Source organism: Molossus molossus, unplaced genomic scaffold, assembly GCF_014108415.1.
Source record: "Molossus molossus isolate mMolMol1 unplaced genomic scaffold, mMolMol1.p scaffold_m16_p_4, whole genome shotgun sequence".
In the NCBI taxonomy this organism is placed as follows: Eukaryota; Metazoa; Chordata; class Mammalia; order Chiroptera; family Molossidae; genus Molossus; species Molossus molossus.
The window spans coordinates 70,487,140-70,510,788 of NW_023425377.1; positions in this window are offsets into that span (position 1 = coordinate 70,487,140).

Consider the following 23,649-nt stretch of genomic DNA (forward strand, 5'->3'; position numbering starts at 1 on the left):
CGGAAAAAGATTCAGGCACCTACCAAAAGGGTATTTGTACCTGGGAAGGTGGGAATAGGAGCAGGAAAAACAAAAGCTAAGACACACCCCAGGGATATCTTCTGAGACCTCCACATGCTCCTCAAGAGACAGAATGCTCCATTTCCCACCCCTGCCATACAGCACACGACTCCCTATCTCCCATCTCATTATGGCCCCTATTTACCCTGATGACCAAACCACAAACTGAGTCGTCATTCACAGTTCTTCACTTCTGTTCACTCCCTGAGTCAATCCATCAACAGGTCCCATCCACTCACCTCCAAAACATATTCTGAATTCCATTACCTCCCACCACTGCCTGGCCCTCCTCACCACTCACCTAGACTCAGGCAATTGCTTCCCCCGGGGTCAGTTGGCTTCCCCACTCCCCCCTGCCAGCCTGCATTCTGACGAGCTGTCTGTGGGGTCTTTCTGAAATGTCAGTCAGCACTTCCACTGTTATAAGCCACACCCTACAGGGCTGTCCCATCTCTCTGATCTCATCCTCTCCCTTCTCCCCTCTGCCTTCTAAGCTCCAGACTCACTGACCTCCTTGCCCTTCCTAGCCTCTGCCGAGCTCATTCAACCTTTTTACCTGCTGTTCCCTCTTCCTAGAATGCTGTTCCCCTCATTTCCAGTGGGCCAGTTCCCTCTCATCATTCAGGGCTGTAGTTAAATACAGGCATCGCCACCACGTCCTCCAACGAGGTCTTCCCCACGGGGCAGGTCCCTCTCTGGGAATGATACTTATATGTGGGCTTGAATAACATCTGCCTCCCTCCATAGGCTGTCAACACCATATGAGTGAGGATCTTGTTTGCCATTGTGTCCCTGACACCTTAAATATTTTTTGCATGAATGAATAAATAGTCTTAGGAATGGGTGTACTCAGGTAGTCATCATCAAGCACCTAGCAAACTGCTGCCTGAGGTCCAGGACTTCTCCTAAGTAGAAGAGATGAAGCGTGGTTGGAAGGAAGATGTATTCTGGTGCCAGGTCTGACCTCAGCACAATCAACTAGCTGTGTCATCCCCGGCAATGACTTAACCCTCTGAGTCTTCTGTACAAGGTGGGATAATATTATGGTGGGTCAGAGAGCTTACCAATGACAAGGCAGTACCCTGGGCTCAGCAGGGGGCTATGGAAAGTGTTGGGGCAACACTGGCTCTTGTGTTGATATTGCAGCCAGTAGGCGGAGCCTGGTGGCCACGGGGAGAGGGGACAGCTGCTCTAACACCATCTAGCGACTCTGCAGGGCCCCAGCTGTCCGTGTGTACACAATAGAAACAAACATGGCCAACAGGCACTTCCCCAGCCGGTGTCCCTCCCTGGCACCTGCTAAGCCCCGTGACCAGGTGTGTTGTTCCCGTTCTTTGTTTGTCCAACCACAGCATGAAGGACTTGGCAAAGCACATGGAGTTGGCTTCCCCTAGAAACAGCCAGGTTCTGTGAACAGACAGTTCTAAGAGAAGACAATGGAGGAAAGCAACTGGAAAAAGATAAAGGACATTAAGCCTGAAGCCATAGAAAGCCTTGTTGTTAACTCAGTAAGCACAGAACTTTGCAGAAGTACCAAGTACTGCTTGTATTCACCACTTTCCCAAATCCAAACTGAAGCCACACCTGAGATTGGGGCTGACCCTCAACTCCATGCCTGGACCAGCCTGAGTTGCCATGGCAACCAGATGGTGCCTGCAGGTGCTCCTGGTTGATACAGGCTGGTCCAGGAGCTGTGGGAGAGGAGCAGGGAGGGAGGTACTGCAGGGGACACTGGGGGCCTCATGTGGACAAGGTATCAGGCTTCCCCACCCACAGGTGAAACAAATGCTAATAACAGGTCAAAGTAGCTTTACCTATGGTAAAAAAAATAGTAACAAGAATGGCACTGTGCAAAAAATAGAGGGAAAACATTCTCTAAAACTTTGCAGACTCATTATACACATTAGAAAGACAAGTTATTCTTATGGAGAGGATGTCAAAAATGTTCTTGAGGCCCTGGCTGGTTTGGCTCAGCGGTTGGAGCATCGGCCCATGGACCAGAGAGTCCTGGGTTCGGTTCCCGCTAAGGGCATTGTACCTCGGTTGCGATTTGTCCCTGGCCTCAGTTGGGGTCGTGTGGGTGACAACCAGTCGATGTGTCTCTCTCACATCGATGTTTCTCTCTCTCTCTTCCCCCCTCTCTCCCTCCCACTCTTTCTGAAGATAAATGCAAAAAAAAAAAAAAAAATGTCCTCCAGTGAGGATAAAAAAAAAATGTCCATGAGGTCCTTCTTCCAGGAAATAAAAATAAAGCCAGGCACACTTGTAACCCTACAAATGTTCAACTTATTCACTGATGTGGGAGGATGTCTTTTTCTTGCTGTCTGAGAGGAAAACTTAAAAACTAAGAACGATCAGGTAGTTTCACTCCTGAGTTCGTGTAGCCACCAAAAGTCATGTTTATAAAGCTCTATTTATAATAGCTCAAAACAGGAAACAATCCAAAGGTCCATCAACAAGAAAATAGAAAAATAAATTCTGTTCATTCATATAACAGAATACTGCACAGTAATGAAAAACGGATGTGCTACAGGCAACACTGTGGACGGATCACACAGACAGACACGGAGCCAGGACCCACTGTGCGATTCCATTGATATGAAGTTCATAAAGAGACAGAATACTGTTGGCCTTGGGGGGCAAGGGATTGTTGACTGAGATGAACCATAAGGGAGCCAGCTTGTGGGATCACCAGATAAAATACAGGACACCCAGTTGTATGGGATACACTTATACTAAAAGGCTATTCATTGCCTGCATGAAATTCAAATTTAACTAGATGTTCTATATTTATTATTATTTCCTTAGCCTGGCAACCCACCAGGCAGATGGGTCCCTGACACCTTAAATAATTCTTGTATGAATAAATGACTCTTGACCTGGTGATGGACACACTATACTGTATACAGTGATACCTCGGTTCTCGAACGCCTCGGATTTCGACCAAATCGGTATTCGACCAGGAGATTCGAGAAACTTTTGTCTTGGAATCCGAACAAATATTTGGAACTCGAACTTCCGAGATGAGCCGAGTTGAGCCGAATGGCGTTCATTCGGCCCAGCGCGCCTTGCTTGCGTCATCAGTGTGCGTGCAGAGAGAGAGTCACGCTTTGTGGAGAGAGTCACGCTTTACACTGAATTTAACCCTTAGACATACTGTACACTTTTATTTCTTGTTGAGACTTATGTTTTTCTACATATTATATACAAATTAGGCCAGTAAATAGGCATTTTCTGGGGCTTGGAACGAATTAATCCAGTTTCCATTATTTCCTATTGGGTTTCATTGCTTCAGTTCTCGAACAATTTGGTTCTCGACCGTCCTCCTGGAACGAATTATGTTCGAGAACCGAGGTATCACTGATATATATATATATATATATATATATATATATATATATATATGTAAAAATTCTTTTAAGCATTTTCCTGCATGTTTGTTACATCACAGCAAATATTTTTAAAGTTAAAACAATCATACTATGCCCTTCTTCCCCACAACCAAGTTTTGAATTAGAAAGTAAAGGAAACCTAAGCCAGGTTCCTCCACCTAAACACAAGTCCCAGAGGAAGTGAGAAATCTACTCCCTTGTGTTAAAGATGAGGATGAGACTGAGCCTGGCCGCTGTGGCTCAGTGGTTGAGTGTCGAGCCATGCACCAAGAGGTCGCCAGTTCAATTCCTGGTCAGGGCACATGCCCAGGTTGTGGGCCAGATCCCTAGCGTGGGGCATGCAGAAGGTGGCCAATCAATGTTCTCTCTCATCGATGTTTCTATCTCTCTCATTCTCCTTTCCTCTCTCTCTAAAACCAATAAAGAAAAAAATAAAGGTGAGACTGAGGTAAGGTCCCACAGCCAGGAGCAGACAGGTCAAGGATCTGGACCCAGGATTTTGGGGAGTCCCAAGGCCTCTCTTTGAGGTCCAACCCAGAATCTGACAATGAGTATGTTTCTTGCCAGACTCGCTCCTCCCAAATCATAGACAATCTATGATAGGCAGTATTTTGTCCCCCCCGTGATCTTGCCACCTGAGTGTGTTACATTACATGGCAAAAGGAACTGTGCTACTGAAATTAAGGTACACTTTTTAAAAATATGTTTCTATTGATTTTTTAGAGAGAGAGGAAGGGAGAGATAGAAACATCGATGTAAGAGAGATACATCTATCGGCTGCCTCCTGCACAACCCCTACTGGGGATCGAGCCCGCAACTTGGGCATGTACACTGACTGGGAATCAAACCGGGACCTCTCAGTCCATGGGACTGACACTCAATCCACTGAGACACACTGGCAGGCAGGTTACACATTTTAAGATAGGGAGAGCATCCTAGATGACCCCATTTGGTTTTTAAATGAAAAAGCCACAAGCCAAGGAATACTGGCAGCTTCTGGAAGCTAAGAACCACCTCCAGCTTACAGCCAGCAAGGAAACAGGACCAGAGTCCAGCAACAGCTTGAAACTGAATTCTGCCAACAGCCTGAGTGAACAAGATCATGACTCTCTTCAGGAGCCTCCAGAAATGCACTCAGTCCACCAACACCTGCCCAGCCAAGAGTACCAGACCTCCAACCTATGGAAACTATGGGATAATAAATGAGTGCCATTGTTAAATCAATCATTTTGTGGTAACTTGGTATGGCAGCAACAGAAAAAAATATATACAATCCTATATATGTAGAATAATTTTTTACAAGCATAGAATTTTTGAAATTATATATATATACATATATATATAAATTATGTAATTTCACATATATTATGAAATCTGGACATCTGGGTCTTTTTATTTTTGGCTATTCCCCAAAACATTGCATCTGCTGTGTTGTACATAGATTTCCATGAATTGTTACAAGTATTTCTGTACAATAAATTCCTAAAAATAGTACTTCCTTGACATTTGCATTTCTCTGATGATTAGTGACATTGGGCATCTTTTCATATATCTATTGGCCATCTGTATGCCCCCTTTGGAGAAGTGTCTATTCAGGTCCTTTGTCCATTTAATTGGATTATTGGTTTTTTTGGTGTTGAGTTTTATCAGTTCATTATAAGTTTTGGATATTAACCCCTTATCAGATGTATCATTGGCAAATATATTCTCCCATACAGTGGTTTGTCTTTTCATTTTGTTGATGGGTTCCTTTGCAAAACCTTTTTAGTTTGATGTAAAGTGTTCACATGTTAAAATTTGACAGGTAGTGCCACCAAAATCAAGGCTACACCCTGGTGAATACATCGTGGTCAGGGACTAAACTCCCAGCTCCTCTTGAACTGGTATGGCCATGGGACTCATTCTTACCCACGGATATGGGTGCAAGTGAAGTGTTACCCCCAGGTCAAAGCTTTAAGGAGCAAGTATGCCTTCAACTCACTCCCTTTCTCCTCTGCTGGCTGGCTGGAAGACACTACAGGGCACAAAATCGTGAGAGTCTAGGTCCTTAATCACTGTGTGGAGGAGGAGAGCCATCTGCTGACTAGAAACACCCTCCCAGGGCTATCAGCTGAGTTGAAACACATTTCTGTTGCACTCAACCTTTCATCCAATTGGGGGCCTATTTGTTACAGCAGTCTTCCTTAGTCAGCTCAGGCTACCATAACAAAGTACCATAGACCGGGAAGCTTAAACAATAAACACTTATTTTCTCACAGTTCTGGGGACTGGAAGTCTGAGACCAGGCTGCCAGCATGCTCAGTTCCTGGTGAGGTCTCTTTTCCTCTCATGAAGGAAAAAGACAGAGAGGAAGTTCTCAGATGTTTCTTCTTAAAAAGACACTAATCCCATCATGAGGACCCCACCCTCATCTAACCCATATGACCTCCCATCTCCACATACCAACACATTGGGGATTAGGGCTTCACCATATAAATTTAGGGGGACATGATTCAATCCATAGCAATTCCCTAACTAATACACTATTAATGGAAGCAACCCTGGTTTCATTTAATAAATGTTTTCTTTGTGTTTTGAAAGCTTATTATTTAAGGGGAATATACACAGGGGCGAAGTCCTATTGAGAACACCAAAGTATTTGTTAAAAAGAGAGCTAAAACAAATTTCAGTTATACAACACCGTGTTATCACCTATAGTCACCATGTTATACTTAGATCCTCAGAGCTTATTTATCTTATAGTTGAAAGTTTGTTTATTTATTTATTCATTTATTTTGTGCCCCTAGCCACTAGGGCCTAGCAGGAACTGAACCCGGGACTCTATGGTCCGCAGGCCAACGTTCCAACCGCTGAGCCAAACCGGCCAGGGCTATAGTTGAAATTTTATACCCTTTTATCAATCTATTCCTACTTCCCTCATCCCCAGCCCCTGGCAACCATTTGTCTATATTCTGTTTCTATGAGTTTGACTTTTTACTATTTTATTTTATTTTTAATGTTTTTATTGAATAGAGAGAGAAGAAGAGAGAGGGAGAGATAGAAACATTGATTCGCTGCCTCCTGCATGCCCCTTCTGGGGATCAAGCCCCCAACTCAAGCATGTGCCCTGACCAGGAATCTACCCAGTGACCTCTTAGTGCATGGCATGATGCTCAACCAACTGAGTCACACAAGTCAGGCAAGTTTGACATTTTTTAGAAAAGATTCCACATACGAATGATACTATACATTATTTATTTTTGGCTTATTTCACTTAGCATAATACCCTCACAGTTCATCCATGCTTTCACAAATGGCAGAATTTCCTTCTTTCTCATGGCTGAGTAATAGTCCATTGTGTACACACACTACATCTTCTTTATCTATTTGCTGATGGACATTTAGGTTGTCTCCATATCTTGGATTTTGTAATAATGCTGCGATGAGCTGGGGAGCAAAGATATCTCTTCGGGGGGGAAAAAGACAGAGCTAAAAGACAGCATCTCTACATGAAATCATTTCCTCTCATCTCTTCTCACTTCTCCTGGGCAGTTTCCCTCCCTCCTGCCCTGCTTTATGTGCTAAGATCTCAGTCAATGAAGTGCCTTAATCTAGCCCTGGATGAAACGAGAGTTGCTAAGACCACTGGAAATGGTATCCTCTGCTGAGTTCTAGGCTGAAGAGTGTGAAATTCAGCAGAGCGTGGATTCTAACAGCTGCGATAAAGATAATGTAAATGTCATTTTTAACCAGCCTTCAAATGTATTTGTCATTTTCTGGATGATGTTTTATTTGGCTGATAGCAAAAGTGATTTCTGGGCCCTGAACAAACAATCTCCAGAGCAGGTAACCGGGTCTGGGGCGAGTGCTAAGGCTCCACCTAGACATGAAAGCTTATAACAGGAGCAATAAAAATGAAAATCAACAAGTAGGACATCAGACTAAAATGTTTCAGTACAGCAACAAAACCAACTGGAAAATGAAAAGTCAACCTACAGAATGGGAGAAAGTACTTGCAAATCATATATCAGATAAGGGGATAGTATCCAAAATATCTAAAGAACTCATATAACTCAATAGCAAAACAAAACAAAACAATTCAATTAATAGGCAGAGGACATTTTTCCAAAGAAGACATCCAAAGGGCCAACAGGGGCATGAAAAGGTATTCAATATCACCAATCATCAGGGCAATGCAAATCAAAACCACAATGAAATACTACCTCACACCTGTCACAATGGGTATCATCAAAAAGATAAGAGATCACAAGTGCTGGTGAGGATATGGAGAAAAGGGACCTTGTGCACTGTTGGTGGGGTATAAATTGATAACAGAGAAACAACCTGTGTCCATTGATGGATTAATGGTTAAACAAAATGAGTATATCCATATAATAAATTATTATTTGGCCTTAAAAAGGAAGGACATTCTGACACATGTTACAACATGGGTGAAACTTCAGGACATTATGCTGAGTGAAATATCAGACATAGAAGGACAAACACTCTCTGACTCCACTTATGCGAGGTCCCTAGAGGAGTCAGATCCATGGAGGCAGAAAGTAGAATGGTGGCCCAGCTGGTGTGGCTCAGTGGATTGAGCGTTATCCCATGGATTGAGAGGTCCCAGTTCGATTCTCAGTCAGGCCACATGCCCAGGTTGTGGGCTCGATCCCCAGTAGGGGGTGTGCAGAAGGCAGCCAATCAATGTTTCTCTTGCACGTTGATGTTTCTATATCTTTCTTTCTTCCTCTCTCTCTCTAAAAAATATCAATAAAAACATTTAAAAAAGAAAGTAAAATGGTGGGTGCCAGAGGTTGGGGGAAGGGATGGGAAATTAGTGTTACATAGGGACAGAGTTTCAGTTTGGGAAAATGAACAAGTTCTGGAGATGGGTGGTGATGTTGGTGGCACCATAATATGAATGTACTTAATACCACTGAAAATGGTTAAAAGGGTAAATTATTTTTAAGTGTCAAAAAAAAAGGTAGCTCCATAGGTGATATAAAAACATTCTCCCATTTTCTTGAAGGTCCTTAAATATTCACAGCAACTCCAGCATTTCAACCTTCTTGCCCTACAGCATGAGACACCCACTAACCGAAGGCACCAAAAAGTAGATATAGGCATACAAGGACTTTCATTCTGACTCAGACCACATCCCGAAGCCACCCTGCCTCAGGCAGATTGGAATCACCCCAGACCCCACCTTTGCAGAGAGAAGCTAAGAGCAAAGTGAAATGAAAAATAAGTCAGGGCCAGCAAAAACTCTCATCACTTAGGGCAAAATCCAGAATTGCCCCATATACATGAGAACAGAGCTAAATAAAATGACAGGCAGATGGCAAAGGCTGAAGACTGGAGTGAGACCAGCACGCCAGCAGAGACCTGAGTACGGCTGCAAAGATCCATCCCCTAGCGGGAAGAAAGTGTGTCACAGCTGGTCTCGCTTTTCATTTGTTTTCTCCCTTGCTGGCCACTCCCAGCACAGCAACACATATGCTCCCTCCCACCTGGGTGAACACACTGCCAGGGGTCACTGGATGGTTTTGTCTGGTAAACCCCAGGGGAGACCCCTGGAGTGTGGGTGTTGGGCAGGAGCCACAGGAACCACTGAATCTCAAGCTGAATTCTTTCTCCCAACTTCAGTTCATAGATCCATTATCCTCCCCATCACTCACTCATTCATTCATTCATTCACTCACTCATTCATCCAGCGATATTTATTGAGTGTCTATTGTGTGCCAGGCACTGTTTTAGATACTGTTAGACCAGGACAAAGGTTCCTGCCCTCGTAGAGTTGACATTCTAGTGGGGTAGATGGACAAGAAACAAGTTAAACAGTTAAAATATGCAGAATGTCACCCTGGCCAGGTGACTCAATTGGATGGAGCATCATCCCATACACCAAAAATGTTGCAGGTTTGATTCCCGATCAGGACACATACCTAGGTTGCAGTTTCAATCCCCGCTTGGGAAGGTGACTAATCAATGACACTCTCTCACACAGATGTTCTCTCCCTCCCTTCCTTCCTTTCTCTCCAAAAATCAATAAAAACATATCTTCAGGTGAGAATTAAAAAAAAAAAATGTAGAATGTCACATGGAGAAAAGAAAATGGAGGCAGGAAGAGGGAAGGGGAAGTGGATTGTCATTTAGAGCAGGTGGCCAGAAAAAGCTCTCGTGAGAAAGAAACACTGCAGTAAAGACCTGAAGGAAGTGAGGGAGGAGGCAAGAGAATGTCTGGGGGAAGAGTATTTCAGGCAGAGGGAACAGCCTGTGCAAAGGCCCTGGAGCAGGAACATGCTCAGTGTGTTCAAGGAACAACAAGGAAGCCTGTGTGGCTGGAGTTGAGTGAATGAGGGGACAGATAGAAGGAGATGCTGGCAGGGAGGTGACTGGGACAGATGGTGCAGGACCTTGTGGGCCTCGGGGGACTTGGCTTTTGCTCTGAGTGAGGTGGGAGCCATGGAAGGGTCTAAGCAAAGGAGGGATATGACCTGATGCAGGTGTTCACAGGTACCCAGTAATGGTCAAATTTGCAAGGAACCCAATATGCAGTAGACTTGATCACCCCAACCATTGTGGGCCCCCCTTCTCCTTCACCCCACATTCTATTTATCATCAGGGCTGCTCTTCTTACCTTCTACTTCCCCTCCCATTTACCCTGGTTCAGGCCCTCATTTGCCCCACCCAGATGGACAATTACCTTTCCTCCACGTTCATCCCTCCCTCAGTCTCTCTTCCCTTCTATTCATCTTAAACTATCAGATTACCTATTTGCCAACCCCAAAGGAATCCCCACTAGCAATCCTAAACACACCCCAACTTCCACGCCTCTTTGTCTCTACCCTGAATGTCCTTCCATCTCCCCACCCCAAAATCCAGCATAAAAGATGCTTCTGCTATGAAACATCCGAGAGAATTCTACCACTGCCTACACCTATCACCTGCCCATATGTGCCCATGGCTCCCTACCTCCAACACCCGTCACTCCCTGCACGGGGCTCATTCTGGCAGCAGGAGCAAGGGACAGGCCAGAGGTACTGGGGAGTTAATACCCTTAAAAAATCCCCCAACCAGTAGCTGATAGGAGTTGGTGAAGAAATGCCCCCAGCCTGCTTGGGCTCAGAGCCTAGATCTGCCAAATCCTGCTGTGTGACCCTGGGCAAATCACTTCACCTCTCTGGGCTGCAGTTTCCTCATCTGTAAAATGAGGATGATAAGAGTAAGCACTTCACAGAGTTGCTGTAGAGGTAAAATAATTTCATTCTATGTAACATGCTCAGGACAGCGTCCCATACATAGTAAGCCTTAAATGTATGTTTGCTGTTATTATGACTGCGAACTACCATTATGATTGTATTCTCTGCTGAATCCTCAAAGCCTAGTGCAGTACCTGGCCAGCAGGAAGGACGCATAGTACTTGTTAAAAGGTAAATCAATGATTCCCCTTGTCTAAGCTGGGCAATATTGCAGCCAGACCAACGTTCATGCTCGGCACAATTTATCATTCTTTTCTCTCTCTCTTTCTCCTTCCCTTTCTTGCTGTCTCCCCCTCCCTTCCTCCCTTCCTCCCTCTCTCTCCAACTTGCTTGATTCCAAAAACATTGGAAAATTAAAGGAAAAAGGACAGACTGCCAGGAAAAAAGTTAAACTTCTCCCAGGGGGAAAGTATTCCTCTAACATTGCTCCCTTAAATGAAACCATTATACATCTGCTCTCTAAGATGTTCTCAGCAGGAGTGGGTAAGTAGTTTTGCCTACGTGCTACATCTTTGAAATTTTTTCCCTCTTAATACATATTTTTGACTTCTCAGAATTTAGTACTGATAGGAGTTTCATTATCTCCACCACTCATTCCTTCCCTCAGCCAGTCAGTGGCTTGTGTGGTATCAGTGTATTAATATATTAAAACATCACTTCATGACAGTGGTAATTACCAGCGCTGACTGCTTTGTTCATCCAACAAATATTTATTGCGTGCCAGCTGTGTGCCCCCATGAGTCAATTATCGTGCATCTTGGGATCTGAAAACTCTGGAGAAATGGTCTAAAAACTACCTCCCCTTGGGGCTGAAAGAAATTTTAGTGATGTTTTTGCTGGAGAGAAATTATGGGATACCAAAAGTGGGAGCCACTTCAAAAAAAAATGAGTAGCCCTGGCGTCCAGTCCTGAAAAAAATGTTTGGAGACTGAAAATCCCTACACTTTGTTCTTGGTCACTAAGAATTAACATGTGAATTGTGTTTCTAATATGGTTTTTGTTACTCATATGTGACCTGCGTGATTTAGGGGAGGGATGGGTAGGGCGTGTGGAAGAAGGGAAGGAAGGAAATGTGAACCACAGAAGAAACCAGAAGTAAATGAAGCCAGACACAAAGGCCACCCATTACATGGTTCCACGTGTATGAAATATAAAGAACAGGCAAATCCATAGAGACAGAAGGCAGATTAGTGGTTGCCAGGAGGGGCTGGGGAGAGGAAATGGGGAGTGACTGCTATGGGGACAGGGTCTTTCTTCAGGGAGACGGAAATGTTCTGGAACTAAATAGAGTTGATGGTTGCTCAACACGGTGAATGTACTAAGTGCTGCTGAATTGTTCATTTTAAAATGGTAAATTTTACATTGGGTGTTTTTACAATTAAAAAAGAAAAGAAATTGGACACACACCCTTGCTTTGGCAAGTAATTTAAAAGTAGCCAATATATCAAAAACTGATGTCCTTTTTCTTTCTTTTAAAATTCAATGTAATTGTATCCAGTGACATTTTTTAATTTTTTAAAAAAGAAAAACAAACAAAAAATGAATTTAAAAGAAAAACTTTGGCCCTGGCCAGTTTGGCTCAACAGTTAGAGCATCGGCCCACGGACCAGAGAGGCCTGGGTTCGTTTCTCACTAAGGGCACGTACCTCAGGTGCAGTTTGTCCTCAGCTCTGGTTGGGGTCATGTGGGTGGTGACCACATGATGTGTCTTTCTTACATCAATGTTTCTCTCTCTCTTCCTCCCTCTCTCTCTCCTGCTCTATCTCAAGATAAATGCATTTGCACCTACTATGCACCCAACACTTCAAATCACCAGGCCAGACCTGCCAGGAACTCTATCATACAGGTGCCCTGATTAGCCTGGTTGTCAGCCAGGAACATTGGGGCCCAGTGACACCCCCAGGGCCTCCCTATTCTGACCAGTACAGGGCTCACCCAGGATCAATTTCAAATGCAGATTCTAACTCAGCAGAGCTGGATTCTCAACACTGTATTCCCAGAGGGCCCCAGCCAGTCCAAGGTCTGCACTTGGAGGGGAGAGCCTGAGGGTTCTGATGAGCTGGCCCTCTCACTGGGCTAAGTCAGTCCTGTCTCCTCCATCGCACAGGCTTGGCCTTGCCGGAGGGTATCACCAAAAGCCCTTGCCTGTCTGTCACCATAAAGGCAGCAGGGTTGAAAGATCCTAGAATAGAATCTCCCTCACTTGCATAGAATCTCCCTCACTTGCTCTCTGCCACTAAGGGCCCTCTGGTCCTGTAAGCTAACATTTTGAAAAGAATAATAAAATAAATAAATAAAACCTAGTGCCAAGCATTTGATGTCCCAGAGCTGCAGATGGCATTACTTTGCAGGTCATTTGCCCAGTAATTTGTTCAATGTCACAACCACCCTTTGCCTCAGGAACTCTGGTCTGGACCTGTCTGCTTACTTTTGGGGTGGGGGCAGCACCCAGCAAAAGCGATCTCAACTAGAGGGGAGCTAGTACTTGCCCCTAGAGTGATGTCTTTATGCATCTCTGCAAATTCCTACCTCGTGAAGGGAAAAAGAATATCCACAGGAATATACTCAGCTACTAAGATGTCAGGAGCCTTCCTACAGCCTGGGCTTGGGGTGTTGGTGGGACTAGAGGCCATGTAGAGAGGGAGGAGCCAGCGTCAGCTGCAGATACCTCACCCCACCTCCACAGGGGACCTAAGACTGTGCCCGAAAGAACCTGGACTGGAAATGGCAAGGTGGTCCTGAAGTTGTGGATTTTGAACAGAAAACTCGTACCCAGCTGGATACCCCACCCCACCCACCGCATCTTTATTTGGAGGTAAGGAGGGGGGCAGGTATGAGCCCCCTTCTTTTGGGTTCAGTCACAGTGGAGGTGGCACCTCCGGAAAGGTGTGCAGTGTTCCTGTATACATTCTAGTCTAGCTCCTAATCCCAGCTCAGTCTCTTAGGACCCCCCAGAATAGGGCCCCTGGGGAGGGGCAGGAGAGCCCAGGCCGCGCGCCCTGCCTGCGCCCCTAGGGTCCCAACAGCACGAGCGCGGGGAAGCTGTCCGCACCAGAGCCAGCCCAAGGAGGACAGGGATCCTGCGGCCAGTCTTTCTCACTCGAGAAACAAAAGCCACTCAGAGAGAGTCAACTCTGTACAAAATGAAAGCAAAGGGAGGGTGGTCTAGAGGTGTGTTAACCGCTGCCCCTGCTTTGCATGGGGCGCGATGGAGGGGAGAATATTAAATATTAAACGGTTTCCTAAAACGATGTCATTCTTCTCAACAGCCTAAACCCCATCTGCCATCTCCCTTGTTCCAACACATCCATGCTGCACTGAGCACAGAAAACAAGGCCCCACCACACGGGGCTTCGGGAACTTTTGTTTCAGGGACCCCCAAAGCCAGAGGCCAAGGCGGGAGGAGAGGGGGCATGCATGTTTCCAAGCCCTGTTACCTGCCCAGCCTGCCTGGGTCTCAAAGTAGAAAGAGCAGACTGTAGACTTGAGTGAATGGGTGGGGAGGACATTAAAAAGTAATATTTGATTTAGGTCAGACGCTATAATCACTGGGGAAAGGTCACCTGTCCAGGGCAGGTGGCAGAGACATCAGTCTACAAGGGGGCTGAGGGCATTTGAAAGAAAATGTTATTTTAAGAAGAAAAGAAGTATATGCTGGAAGTCAGGGGTCTGCCTCCCCCACACCCCCCAAACATAAACCTCCAAGAGAAACTATTCAGAAAGAGAACGCTGTTTTTAAGACAGAAACAAGTGAAATCTAGAAATAAACTGCCCCCCACCCCCAAAAAGCTATTCATAGTAAGCAGATGAAGACCATGCATTCCTACCTTTGCTCATGGAGGTAATGTTACAGCAAGAAAATAAAGCTTGAACAACCCCCACCCCCCACCCCCACCCCCACCCCCACCCCCGCAGGAACCTGCCCCCAGCGTCCCACCTCTGGGAGCTGCACTCACTCACCTGTATCGCATGGGCTCCGGGGCTACCCTGGTGTGGCTAGTGCGCAGGGCAGCGGGTCCTCCAGGTGTCCCGAGGGTCCCACCTTGTCAGCACCCAGGGTGCCAAGCCGGCTGAAGCCCACGCCTCCATTGCCCACCCAACGCAAAGGAGAAGGGGGCCCCGAGAGAGGATTGAGAAGGGGGAATGCCAGAAGCAGCCGTGTTCGAGCTGAAGGATCCCCACAAAGGCAGCGCCAAGCGGGGCTGCTGTGCCAGCTGCCAGGGGGAAAAGAGGAGGAGGTTTCCCTGATGATGGGAGAAGGGAGGGGAGGAAAAGCGGCTCAAAAGCTCCTGATCACCTCCAGCAATGTGCTTCACGGGGATCCCGCACGGGGAGGCAAATCCAGCCAAGGATATGATCCTCCATTGCTCCTGGGGGGAAATCAATTTCTCCCTCTCTTCTCTTTGCCCCTTAACACTGCCCGCGACCTCCCAGCCCAGGGACTCTCCTCTAGAAGGATGCAGTTATTCCCCACTCCACCTCCGTTCAGACAGGCTTCTCTTAAGGAGCAGAAGGAAAGTGGTAACACGTGGGCTCTCCCTCCTCTTCCCTGGGGGTCTGCGGAAGGGGCGGAGGGGCGTATATTACCGGCCTGGTGGGGGGCGGGGTGCAATCCTGCTTGTCTTTTAAACACGTCCTCTCCACCAGATCGCAACCTGAGTGATGCCCCTAACAAGAACAACAACAAAAAAACATCGTTAGAGGACAGCTGCTAACCCCCTCTCTGAGTGTTCCTATTCATTCTCAAAACAGCTTCCCCTCGCTCCGAACCTCTTTCCTTAAGGCAGAGGGGTTGTAGAATTTGAACAGAAAGGTAGAAAAGGAGAAACTGAGTGGTTCAATGCAAAAAGACAATTGATTGCAAGTTCGGTGGTTTGTTTGCCATTTGTGTAGACTAGCTAGGATCCAAAAACTGGAGTGACCTGTGTCTCTTTTTCAAGTGGCCTTCTTTTAAAGATGAGCTGAGTTTTTTTCTTATAAGAGGCATCTAGGGCACAGAGTCTCCATATTTTTCCCAGGATGAAGTGGGGGGACCTATCTTACTGGGGAAAGTAGCCTTGTTTGTTTGATTTATTGAGATGTAATTAACATATAACATTATATTAGTTTCAAGTGTACAACATTATGATTCAATATTTGTATATATTGCAAAATGATCACCACAGTAAGTCTAAGAAAGTGACATTGTTTAAACGGGGGGAATCGAACTTGGACTGAGAGTTAGGGGACCTTAAAAAATTCATATTAATTTTGTAAGGTATGTTGGCAGTATTTTGATTTTGTTTTATTTAAGTCTTCATCTGTTAGAGATGCACATTGAAGTATTTATGGGTGAGCTGATATGATTTTCCAGGAAACAACTAAAACATCCATCAACAGATGAGTGGATAAACAAAATGTGGTCCTTCCATACAATGGAATATTATACAGTCATAGGAAGAAATGAGTTCTGATATATGCTGTAACATGGATGAACCTTGAAAATATTACACTGAATGAAAGAAGTCAGACACAAAAAGCCGTATCGTGTAGGATTCCATTGATATGAAATGTCCAGAACAGGCAAATCCATAGAGACAGGAAGCAGATTAGTGGTTGCGGTGGAGGATAAGGGAGTGACTGATAATGGGGACAGGATCTCCTTTTGGGGTGATGGAAACGTTCTGGAACTAGATAGAAGTGATGGTTGCACAACATTGTGAATGTACTAAAAAAAAAGGTAGATTTTATGTGATGTGACTTTAACCCCAATTAAAAAGAAACAACAAAAAAGGGACAGAAAGGTAAAGAGAGCAAAATGTTGCTAATTGAGGAAGCTGGAGGATGAGGACATGAGGGTCCATTGTATTTTTCATTGTATTCTTCTCTCTTCTTTGTGTATACATGAAATTTTCTTTTTTTGAAGAGATGGGGTCAGATGGAATAGGAATAATGCAGGGATGGAGGGGGCTTCTCTGTGGGTGAGTGTGCCCCCAGTTCAGCAGCTGGATGAACCCTTGACCTGTGAAGTAAAAGAAACCAAAGGAACCAAGTCCTGGGATCCATGGCCAGGAAGAGCAAACTGACCCACCTTGTGGGGATTTTGTGAGAATCAAAAGAGATCATGTTGAAAAGGGGAAAAAGAATATTTGCTTCTATGTGTATTAAAGCCATCTCTGGAAGATGCAAAAGAACTAATCACAGGGATTTTCTGTGGAAGAGGGGCCCCCTGCCTGAAGGGACAACAATAGAGGGGGCTTTCCCTGCTTACCTTTTTACAGTTAAGGGTTTTTGAACCATGTGAGTACAATACACATTAAAATATTAAATTGAAATATGAGACGGTGTATGTCAAGAGATGGCACACTTTTTCTGTAAAGGGCCAGATAATAAGTATCTTAGGTTTTTTTAGTCATATGGTCTCTATGACATCCACTCAATTCTACCCCTGTTGAGGCACCAAAAACAACTGTGTGTCAATAAAACTTTATTTATAAATACTGGTTATTGGGTGACTTTGGCCCCTGGGCTATAGTTTGCTGGCTGCTGGTGTGTGTACATTCTCAGTATCTGCTACATATCAAATGTTTTTCTTAATTCCAGGCTCTGCCATAGCAAACTACATGACCTTGGGTAAGTTACTTAAGCCTCCATCTCCTCCAGTTCAAAATAGGAGGGTTGTTTTGAGTATAAAACAAGCCATCTGTTATTAAAGAGCACTGTGCTCTCTAAAATGCTATGCAATATAAGATGTTATTATTGTTATGCTGGAAGCCATAAGTCTATGCAATTAGCATTGAATTTTCCTGTTTTTAAATAACATGACTTGTATGAGTCACTTCACGATGAACATAAATAGCCATCCTGGTTCCCTTAAAAGTCCTTTGAAGATATCCAAAAGTTCTTCTTTTTTCCTTTTGCAAATGTGACCATCCTGAGTCAGCCACCTTTTAAACTCATGTCTTTGCAAGAGTTGGTGGCCATGAATAGACTGAACGATTGGCCCCAATTATTCATTCCTTCCCTGTATCCCCAGCTTTGCCATGTTCTTCAAACACAGACTTAAATCCTCATTCTGCCTCGTGATAATGTGCAGGCTCTTTCACCTCTCTGGCCTGCACTATAAACTGCAGTAACAAGAGCACCTAACAGAAAAAGTTATGGTCAAGATTAAATCAAAATAGAGATTGAGCTCGGCCGGTGTGGCTCAGTGGTTGAGCATTGACTCATGCACCAAGAAGTCACCAGTTCAATTGCCGGTCGGGGCACATGCCCAGGTTGTGAGCCAAATCCCCAGTGGGGGACATGCAGGAGGCAGCAAACCCATGTTCTCTCTCATTAATGCTTCTATCTCTCTCCTGCTCCCTTCCTCTCTCTCTAATATCAATAAAGAAAAAAAAATTTTTAAATACAGATTAAGAATTTCACATGGGCTGGTACACAGCAAGCATGCACTCTCTGTCAGCTCTGCTCTCATTGCCGTCATCATCTTCACTTCTTGGAAAAATCCAGAGCAATAGTGAATAATCAGGGCCATGGTGCCAGAATGCCTGTGCTGGAATTCTTGCTCTAGTACTTACTAGCTCTGTGACTCTGAGTACGTCACTTAACCTCTCTGTACCTCAACTTTCTCATCTGCACAGTGGGGATGATGATAATATTTATGTTACAAGGTTTTTGGAAAGTTAACACATACAAAGCACTTGGAGCAGGGCCTGACACATAGCACACGCTATATAAGCATTAGTTGTTGTTATTGTTGTTATTGTTAATATCAGGCCAACAGGTAGATGTCCCCACCCAGACCCAAACAGGCAAAGAGGGGGAGCTCTTTCCAGACCCTGAAGACAAAGAAAGAGCTGTGCAGAGAGCAGCCTGCAGGAGCTGTGGGCTTCAGCAGGCGGATACACATAATCCATGGCAACCTAGGATGGAGGAAGCCAAGAAAGAAATTCCCCAACCTCACTCTTCTTTTGTTTTTCATCTGTGAGTGCCTCCCATTGGCTGAACTAACTGGAAGCCAGATGTGATGGTTAATTTTATGTGCCAATTTGCCTGGGCCACATGGGGTGCCCAGATACTTGGTTACATTATTCTGGGTGTGTCTGTAAAGGTGTTTTCAGATAAGATTAACCTTTAAATCAGTGGGCTTTAAGTAAAACAGGTTGCCCTCCATAATGTGATGAGCCTCGTTAAGTAAGTTGATGGTGGTACTAGAACAAAAGATTGAGCTCCCCAATCCAAAGAGATTTTCTCCAGAAGACTTTGGACTTGAACTGGAACATTGGTTTTCCCTGCCTTCGGACTCAAACTGAAACATTGGCTCTTCCTGGGTCTTTCAAGCCTGCTGGGCTTCAGACTAGAACTGTACCATCAGAATCCCTGGATCTCTAGTTTCCCACCTCAGTAATTCTGGACTTGTCAGCCTCCATAATTTCTTATAATAAATCTCTTTCTATAAATGCACATCCTATTGGTTGTTTCTCTGGAGAACCCTGACTAACACAGCATGAGACAAGAGAGTCCAGTGATGTCATCATTATAGGTCAGTCTACCAGAGCACAGAGACGAATGGAGACTAGGGGACGGTGGGGATGGATGGCCAATGACTTTACACATTTCTTTAACCAGTTCTCAGTTGCCAGTGCATCATCAGTTACCATCTGAATCCCTGTGATCCGGATCATTTTTCTCAGCAGTCTGCTTGACTTGATTTTTCTTCTCTGAATACCGAAGAAAACAGATACAAAACGGAAAAATAGATTCTCCCAGGAATCCCCAGTAAACTTTAAGGACTGTCCTACCTACACATTTACATCCCTAGTGACATCTGTTTTTGAGTCAGCTCGCCCAAGAGAAGAGAGCCATTACTACACCATTTACACTCTCCTGATTATATTTCTCTTGCCCAGAGGAGCAGACAGCTGGTCAAACTTATAATGACCTTCAGGGTGGAGGAGATCTCTCTTGAGCCCAACAGCTGATGCTGCACACATAGGGTGCTGCTGGGAAATGTGATACATGTACACAGTGAACACCTTTACCATTCGCCCGGCGACAGAATTGCTGCTTCTATATCCTGGGCAAAGTCAAATTACATGGTAACAGCAGGGGATGGGCAATCAGGAAAGAGAAAAGCAAGAGACACAAATGTGAGATAAAATGTCCTCATTCCTTGCCTGTGTGAACCAATTATTTATTTATTTATTTATTTTTAAAGAAAGAAAATCCTCAACTTTTATTTTATTTTTATCCTCACCCAAGGACATTTTTCCATTTTTTGTTCAGATAGAGTGGGAGGGAGAGAGAGAGAGAGAGAGAGAGAAACATCGATGTGAAAGGGACACATCGAGTGATTGCCACCCGCACGACCCAACCAGGGCCGGGGACAAACTGCAACCGAGGTACGCGCCCTTAGCGGGAACCGAACCCGGGTCTCTCTGAACCACAGGTCGATGCTCTAACCGCTGAGCCAAACCGGCCAGAGCTGAACCAATTATTTAAACCAAGAAATGACACACAGTGAAAGTATTCAAGTCTGAAATCCAATCTGCCTGTGCTCAGACCTCAGCTTTGCCAATTCCTGCTTCCACTTTTTCTAAGTTCCTGTATTAGCATACTAGGGCATCCAGAACAAAATGCTGCAAACGGCATAGCTTAAACAACAAGGATGTATTTGTCCACGGTGCTGGAGACTAGAAGTCCAAATTCAAGGTGTTGGCAGGGTTGGTTCCTTCCGAGGGCTGTGAGGGATAGAGGCTCTGTCCAGGCCTCTATCCTTAGCTGGTAGATGGCTATTTTCATGCTTGCAGGGTGTTCTCACTACATGAGTGGCTGTGTCCAGATTTCCCTTCTGTTAAGGACGTGTCATATTGGATTAGAGCCCACCCTAATGACCTTATTTTAACTATAGTTGACTTTTGGACAATACAGATGTATGGGCTCACCTTTACTTCACTTGTAAGTGGACCCACATAGTTCAAACCAGCATTGTTCAAGTTCAACTGTATTTTTGATTCGAGGTTGGGAGTCTTCATATGCAGAGGGCTGACTTAAGTTATGTGGATTTTTGACTTCGAAGGTGGTCAGCACCCTAACCCCCTCATTATTCAAGAGTCAACTGTAATTACATTTGCAATCACCCTATTTTCAAATCAGGTCACATTCTGAAGTTAGACTCTCAACATAAGTCTTACATTTGGGGGTACTATAGACTGAATGAATCCCCAAAAAAATATTTATATATGTTGAAATTCTAACCCCCAATGTGATTAGGAGGTAGGGCCTTTGTAGTTAACTCATGAGGGTTGAGTGTCCTTATAAAAGAGACCCCAGAGAACTCCCTTTTCCCTTCTACCATGTACAGACAGAGCAAGGAGGCACCATCTATGAATCAGGAAGTGAGACCGCACCAGGTATTTTAGCATCTTGATCTTGAACTTCCAGTCTCCAGAACCACGAGACATTAGACCCCTGAACCGACTAAGACAGGGGAGACACAATTCAACCCATAACAATGACTGCCTCAATCTGTTTCTTTTCTATAAAACAGGAATCTTGAATGGGCTAATCATCTTACTTTATAATAAACAAACACTTTATTTTTTTGTTTTGTTTTGTTTTGTTTTATCCTCACCCGAGAACATATTTTCCATTTTTTGCTCAGATAGAGTGGGAGGGAGAGAGAGAGAGAGAGAGAAACATCAGTGTGAAAGGGACACATCGAGTGGCTGCCACCTGCACTACCAACCAGAGCTGGGGACAAACTGCAACCGAGGTACGCGCCCTTAGCAGGAACTGAACCTGGGTCTCTCTGGACTGCAGGCTAACGCTCTAACCACTTAGCAAACCAGCCAGGGCAGTAAGCACTTTAAATTGTGTTCAGCATAGGGTGGGTCCTCAAAAAGACCTTCTGATGGCTTCCAGATGAAGTCTGATGGTGGGAGGGACATGGAGAAAAGCCTGCCTCTAGGTCAAGTAGGGATAACACATTGCAATCATCTTTATTGAGGTATATGTTACATATAATACAATACACCCGTCTTAAGTGTACATTGTGATGAGTTTCAACTAATATATACACCATGTAACCACCACCACCATCAAGATTTAGAATATTTCCATCACCCCAAAAGTTCCCTCATGCTACTTGCAGTGAACACCCCCATTCCTGTCCCCAATCAACAGCTGATCTGTTTGCTGTCATCATAGATTAAGTTCACCTATTCTATAATTCTGTAGAAATGAACTCATACAGTATGCCCTCTTTTGGGTCTGGCTCCTTTCACTCAACATAATGCTTTTGAGATTTGTCTATGTTGGTCTGTTTATTAGTTTCTGTTCCTTTTTATTATATTTCATTGTATGAATGGAACACAGTTTGTCCCTTCACCTGTTGATAGACATCTGATTTGTTGCTGGTGATTGACAGCTATGAATAAAGCTGCTAAGAACATTCACGTACAAGCCTTTGCGTGGACATGTATTTTCATTTATCCTGGGTAAACACCCAGGCATAGAATTGCCAGGTCATTGGGTGTTTACCTCCATAAAAAGCTGCCAGCAGGGGTCATGTCGCTCCTCAGCCTCACCAGTACTTGATAACTGTCTGCCTTTTTGATGACAGCCATTCTAGTGGGTATATAGTCAAATCTCATTGGAGTTTTAATTTGCAGTCTCTGATGGTTAATGATGTCATACACATATACCTTCATTCATGAGCTCTAAAGAAATAAAGGGGAGCACAGAATTCAAAGAAGCGATAGCCAAGAGTCATGTTACTAGAAAGGGGACCTGGTCCAGAGGGGTTCTGCCTAAGGCCAGCTGGTAGTGTGTGGATTCTTAACTTTGTGCAGGGAAGATTTCACAACGTGATTTTAAGAGTACACTTATTAAAGCTGGGGACAGTGAGGCAAGGAAGGGCCTAGGATAGAAAAAGCAACAGGAGAGCCTAGGCAGGGCTGCTTTGGCTCCCTAGAAACTTTCAGGAAAGAGGTGAGCCAAGGCAGGGCTTTTGTTGGTTCACTGGAGAGTCAGAGAAAAGAGGACCTTGGGGACAGGTTCAGGGGGTTAGCCCAGGATGAGCTGCCCTTGCCCATTGCTCCCCTGGTTGCAAGTCTCATGAGGTTCCTTAAAGTTTAGGAGATACACACCTGTGAGGAAGAAGGGAAGGAACAAGTGTGCTCCTGGGAGGAAGAGAAAGCCTGGGTCCTTTGTCTTGAGGGTTTTAAAGGCTAAAAGTTTAGCCTTGGCCAGTGGTTAGAGCATCAGGCTGCACGCCAAAGAGTCTCAGATTCCTGGTCAAGACCACATACCTGGGTTGCAGGTTTGATCCTCGGCCCCAGTCAGATCTTGTGCAGGAGGCAACCAATTGATGTGTCTCTCTCACACTGATGTTTCTCTTCTTCTCTCCCTCACTCTCTTGCTCTGTCTCTCGATCTTTTGCTCTTTCTCCCCCTCCCTTCCACTCTCTCTAAAAACCAATAGAAAAAATATCCTCAGATGAGAATAAATAAATAAATAAATAAATAAATAAATAAATAAATAAATAAATAAAGTCTGAGAGTTTAGGGGAGGTCCTAGAGGAGGATCTCAATAGAATATTCATCAGCTTCCCGGATGTGCCCTTTCAGGGTTGTGGTCTCCACCGATCGGTTGGCACCAGGGCAGGAGGTCCAAACTGCATGGCCAGAGAGAGGCCAAGGGAGGAAAGGCCACTCTGGAGGAGAGGTCTGGCACCAGTTTTGCCCATATCTAGGCACCTGGGGCTTTCTTCCCCGGTGACCTTTTCTATCTGGCTATAAATTGCTAGCCAGTTTGTTCAGCTATCTGTCTGTTTTCCCATTCCACTTGTCAAGGAATTTTTCCCAGCCTCTTACCAACCTGCCTTAAGTCAGGAGGTAGGCGTGCAAGATGGCACTGCAAAATATTGTAGAGCACCTTTGGCTCAGCGGTTGAAATGTCAGCCTAAGGAT